Source organism: Triticum urartu, chromosome 6A (genome assembly GCF_056163025.1).
Source record: "Triticum urartu cultivar PI428250 chromosome 6A, HENAU_Tu73, whole genome shotgun sequence".
Taxonomy (NCBI): Eukaryota; Viridiplantae; Streptophyta; class Magnoliopsida; order Poales; family Poaceae; genus Triticum; species Triticum urartu.
The window spans coordinates 91,935,116-91,941,115 of record NC_141878.1 but is presented as its reverse complement, the minus strand read 5'-3'; positions in this window follow the sequence as shown (position 1 = coordinate 91,941,115).

Below are 6,000 nucleotides of genomic sequence, written 5' to 3'. Positions count from 1 at the left end.
TCTTCTACTTCACCTAAATGTGGTTTGCAACAAGGTAATGACATGGTGAGTAGTGGTGTTCATTGCAATGATGATAGTGAGCTTATTGTTGATAATCCTTCATCACTTTATTATTGCAATTCTTCATCTTTGGACTTTAGCATTTCAAGCACTCCAAATGTTTCACATGCTTGTGTTGATAGTCCTTGCATATCATGTAGAAATTGCTTGACTAAATCTCATGATGATATGCTTGCTATATCCTGTTGCCATGATAAAAATGCATGTATTTCCTCGAGTTGTTGTGCTAACAATGTAGAGGAAACCCAACACTCCATGGAACAAGATGTGGTCTTGAATGGCGCTTCAAGGGATCCTACATCATCATCTATTGCTTTTTGCCTTATGGCCAAGGCTTCAAAGGTATCTCCCACTTTGAATCCCAATATATCTTGTGATGATATTGATGATGGCAAAAGTGATGATGATGTCGATTATGATGAAGAGAATGATGATGTTGTCTCCTTAAAAATTAAGGGGAAATGATTTTTAAAGCTCTTCTTAAGAATAAAATTGCTCGTTCAAACTTCTTGGAAATCATGTCTATTGCTATTGAGGGCAAGAAATATATTGATGAGTTAGAATCTTGTCTTGAGGAGCATGAGGTCACCATTGATAAAATGGAAGGTCATGAGCGTGATTACGCTAATGAGATTGCGGACCTCTCTCAAGCTCTTGAACTTGAACAAACCACCAAGGAATCTCTTGAGGAGACTTTTGCTATAGAATTATCTAGAGTGAAGGAATCTCATGATAGAGCTCTTGAGGTGGCCAATGTTTTTGAAACTAAAAATGCTAAGCTTGAAGTTGCTCATGCTAGACTCCTTGAGGATTTTGAGCACCTCGAAAATGGCTCAAGGGTCATCAAGGGTGAGCTCATCAAACTCACCGAATCTCATGCACAACTTAAAGCTTCTTATTCAAAAGAGCTTGTAAAGTTGCCTTCTCCTCTTGCTATTATTGATGATTCTTGTGCTACTAACTCTATCACTTGTGAAGCATCTAGTTTGAAGGAGAATGTTGAGCTTCGGGATCAACTTGGGTTGCTATCTAGCAATTATGAGAAATTGGAAGAAAGCCATGAAAAGTTCTCAAGCTCTCATGATGATCTTCTAGTATCCCATAATGCGCTAAAGATAGCTCATGAGGCCATGATTGCTAAGGTAACATATAGTGAGCCTCATGTGGATACTAGCACTACCTCTAGTGAAAATGCTATATTGCCATGTGCTAGTCCTTGTAATTCATCTACTCATAATGTTGGTACATCTTGTGATGAATCGCTTTCCTTGCCTTGTTGCTCTAACGATGAAGCTTATACTTCCTCTAGTACTTGTGTTGAGACTAACCATGCAGATGAAATCAAAGAGCTCAAGGCCCAAGTCACTTCTTTGAAGAAAGACTTGGAAAAGTGTCATGAAGGGAAATTTACACTCAACAACATTTTGAGCGTGCAAAAATCCCACAATGACAAAGGTGGACTTGGATTCAACTCCAATAAGAAGAAGAAGTCCAAGAGCAACAAGAAGAAGGGCCAAAAAAGTCAAGAATTCGCCAAGATCATTTGCTTCAAGTGCAAAATTGAAGGACATCATGTTAGATCTTGCCCATTGAAGAAGAAGGCCATTAGTGACAAGCAACAAGGGAAGCGGCCACAAGTTCATTCTCATGCTCAACCTCAAGTTGAAGAAAGGCCTCTTCCCAAGAAAACTCAAGCTAATGCTTCTTAAGTTGAGAAATCAAGTGAGAAGAAAGTGAAGAGTAGACGTTGCTACTTATATCGTGAAAAAGGGCACATTGCTTCTTCATGCACGAATGGTACCCTATCCAACCCTATTATAATTGATGATATCTATTCTCTCGGGAAGGATAAGGTTGGCAATGTGTTTTCCAAGTTTGTTGGTACTCAAAGTGGTGTCAAGCAAAGAACCATTTGGGTAGCCAAGCCTATTGTGACTAACCTCTTAGGACCCAACTTGGTTGGGGACCAACTAGCTCAAACTTGATCAATAGGTGTCTATGGACGGCACTGGAGACTTGGCCACATTATGAAGAATTAAGGGGATTTTCATTATTCATATCATCTCAAGCCAAGTCATTCGGATTATCAAGTTTCTATCTTATATCCAATGTTCCTCCTTGCGATAACTCGTGCTTAAATTGTTTACATTAAAAGTTACTTGCCCCTTTGCATGTTTGGTTTTGCTCCTTGCATGTGTTTGTATATGTTGTGCTTCCAACTTGATTATCTTGAGCAATCAAGTATGTGTATGTTGGTTTGCACATCATGTACATGTGTGTCGTACGTTGAGCCTTTATGCTTCTTGTTTGTATCTTAGTTGACTCTTGTGAGAGATTAATGGAATGTCACATTATGGGGGAGTGATGCGCTTTGTGCACCTCACAATCCTATAAATGTGTGTACATGAGGAATACCATATAGTATTGATATTACAAGATTATCTAGTCGCTTTGTGGTATGTCTTCTCATGAGAAATTCAAATTCTAAATAGTCCATTAATTATCTCTTGTTGGATCCTCTTATTGCCTCTTGTTAAGTCTTTATTGGTATCAGAAAATGTGTACATTTGAGATATTGTCACCTAGAATTGACATTGTAAATTATCTTGTTCCTAGGTGGCATGTTAGCTCTACAAGTTGCAATTTTCTTGTGTTTGGTGTGAAGATGATGTCGGATATCCTTGCTATCTACCACCGGGAATTATTTCCAAATACTTCTTGTCTTTTGACAATTGGTACTCACTTATGCGTGGTAGAAATTGTTGATCATCTTCACGTTGGCGTTTGCTTTTTATTTGCCTTTTCTCTTGCCAAGTTTGTGTCAACTCCCATTGCCTTCCGTGCCACTTGAGGATCTTGTTGTTTTCTTGATCTTGTCTAGTGTTTTCTAGATATAGTGAAAGTGGTGATCCCATCTCGTGCTTTTTGTATCCAAATGCAAATTCTCTACAATGCACAATGCTTGGGGGAGCTATCCTATTTTTCTTAGAACACTCACCTTGTGATCCTTGTCAAGTGTGTGTTGGTGGAAGGCAAGCCGTTTTCGTTTTGGTACTTTGTGCCATCATGAAACTTTGTAGAGAGCTTGGTTTGTTTGGAACCATCCTCTCTTTTGGGAGTTTGATATCTTTTATTTTGAGTGTATCAATGAATATCTAATTCCTTGATGTATCTTTTATGGATATCCTCCAAGTGATGTTTTATTCATTTGGTATATTTTCTTCACTTGGAATTTCTTTGTCAATTGTTATCGGTTCTTGGAAGTCTTGAGCATGCATATTAACTTCATGTAGTTTCTTTGGCATGCTTTCTTTCTTTCTTTGACCCAATATATAGGGAAAACTCCACCAAGTCTCAAATTGGATGAGATGTGCATGACATTATTTTTCATATCTATATGCACATATTTATGTGGATTTTGTCCTATATATTGTTGGTTCTCTAACTCTTTGGTCCCAATGAGTTTGGGTACCATTTTGTTTGTGTTGTTGTTCTAGGAACAATTGGAGATGCATTGGATGCTCGGCTCACTCTCAAGGAAGGTGTTGTCACCATGTGCTTATTGGAGTCAAGCTAGGATGATCAATGAACTACTATCTACTTTCAATTGGTATCTACTAAATCCTTCCAATGTTAACTCGGTAACAAGTATCTTCATATACTTCATGCACACATTTCTTGCATCAACCTTGTGTAGGTTGTATCGTGGCATGTTATTCATTCTTTCTTGTGATACTTGTTTCCTTTCTCAAAGCATCTCAACGATGATCTCATGTTGCTAGTTGTAATGTCTTTGATGGTTGTATGATAGGAATTCATTTATATACAATAAGACCATATCTAGCCATGTGCTATGCTTCCAAGCAAATATCTTATTGGTATATGTATGACCTCCCTTTGGATATCTTGTTCCTCGTGTTGTAACTATTTCGGGTGTACATCCTTCTTTGTAGATATATATCATCATGATTTCGTCTACCTAGAATCTTATACACTTGAGAGAAGTTGCATATCTAGATGATACTCTTTCTTCACGTCCACCTTGTCTTTCTTATGTTATTTCTTTGATGGCTCCGCGAAAGCTTTTGCCTTGAGTGCATGTCTTCTATCGTTGCATCTTGATGCACTCTTGTGTGGTGAAGATTATTTTCATCATGCTTATCTTTACGAGGCTTTCGCCATCTTAATTGGTGTAACATCCCAAAATTCTAAATTTTGGAATGTTATATTAAATAAATAATTCTGATTGTTTGTTTGATTTTTGTGTGATTGATTGTGTGAAACTGAGTGGAAATTGAAACTTTTTGAAAGTTGAATGAGAGGGAATAAAAGGACTTTCCCAAAACTTTCATCTTGCATTTTGATCTCCCTGAGTTCAAAATTCATCTCATTACAAAACCCTAGAGTGAAGATAATATGACTTCTTCCATTAGTGGAAATGAAAAGGGGTTTGAAAATGATTTGGATTCCAGATGAAATATTTCAAATTTAGAAACTTTAAGCAACTCAATGAGTTCATGAGGGAAGATAAAATGACTTCTTCATATTTGAAGAAAGAGAGTTGGAAGTTTCAAAGAAATAAATTGGAAGTCACTTTGAAGTTATTTGAAACTCATTTTCCATTTGAACTTGTTTGAAATTCCAAATTCAAACCCAATTGGGAGTTATTTGAGTTTCTTTTCAAAATATTTTTCTCCTAAAAATAAATAAATGGAAATAAGGGTAAAATGATTCCCTTCAATGGAAAATCAGGAGAAAATAAATTTGAAATCATTTTGCTATTTAAAAATGATTTTTATTGGTTTTAAATGCAACAGTAGCACTGTTCGACTTTTATGAATTTTTATGGAATTTAGTTGAACTTGAAAAATAGTTCATCTTATTGCTGCTATTTTTCTGAACATTTTGGTATATAATATATCTATGTAAAATGTTTACTTATTTTCCTATTGAAGTTTTTTTTCTTTCCATAAAAAAACAAACAAAAACACGCACGCACGCGCTGGCCAGCCGGCCCAGCAGCCACCCAGCCGCACGTCCCACTGGCCTACTGGCCAGTTGGCCCAGCCCGACCGGCCAGGCCGTCCCAGGCCAGCCAGCGCCTCAACTCCCAGCGCCCGAAGGCTTCGCCCTCGCTCGCCCGCTTCTCGTCTCCCTCTCTGTCCCGCTGACCCGTGGGCCCCGCGCCCATCGTCCCCAACCTCCCGTTCATCCCGCTCGGGATAGAACACGAGCTCACTGCCCGCAACAGTCGCCCGCCTTGCGCTCGGATAAGGCTTATCCCGCAGTCCCAAGCACCCCTCTCTGCGCCTATATAAGCCTCGGAGCCCCCCCTCTCCATTCTGCCACTTCGCATCGTCCCTCGCTCCTCACAGCCACCGCCTTCGTCAATTGGATCTCACCGAAGCCGAAACCCTCCGCCGACGATTACGTCACCGGTGGTGCACCCGAGCCGCTCTTTTCTTCGTCACCTAATCCCCAAGCCTGGGTGCATCGTTTTGACATATTGGTTTCCCCTAGGTCGCGCCGGAGCAGCCAAACCAACGACCCCGAGCCGCCGGAGTTCACGCAGCTCACTGGAGCTCCGTCGCCTCCCTCCGCCCCGTCCGGTGCACGCCGACGCCCGCCGTCACCGCCATTCGGTCGCCCACACCACGCCGGTCCCGTTCGCCTCCTTCCCCGCTGCCAAGGACCGCCAGAGCCGCCGCCCGACGCCCGACGCTAGCGCCGCTGCCCCTGTTCGCCGTCCTCGCCACTGTAAGCCGAGCCACCCGCTTCGTTCGTTTAGATTAGGTTTTTTTGTTGTGTGTTTTGTTTTAGTTTGGTTAACCGCGGTTTTAGTTAAACCGTCCTCCGGTTTTCTTTTTATTTAACCGCGGTAGCTGTTTTTCCTATTTAGTGGCCATTCACCATATAGCCACCGCAGCGAACGCTGCTTAG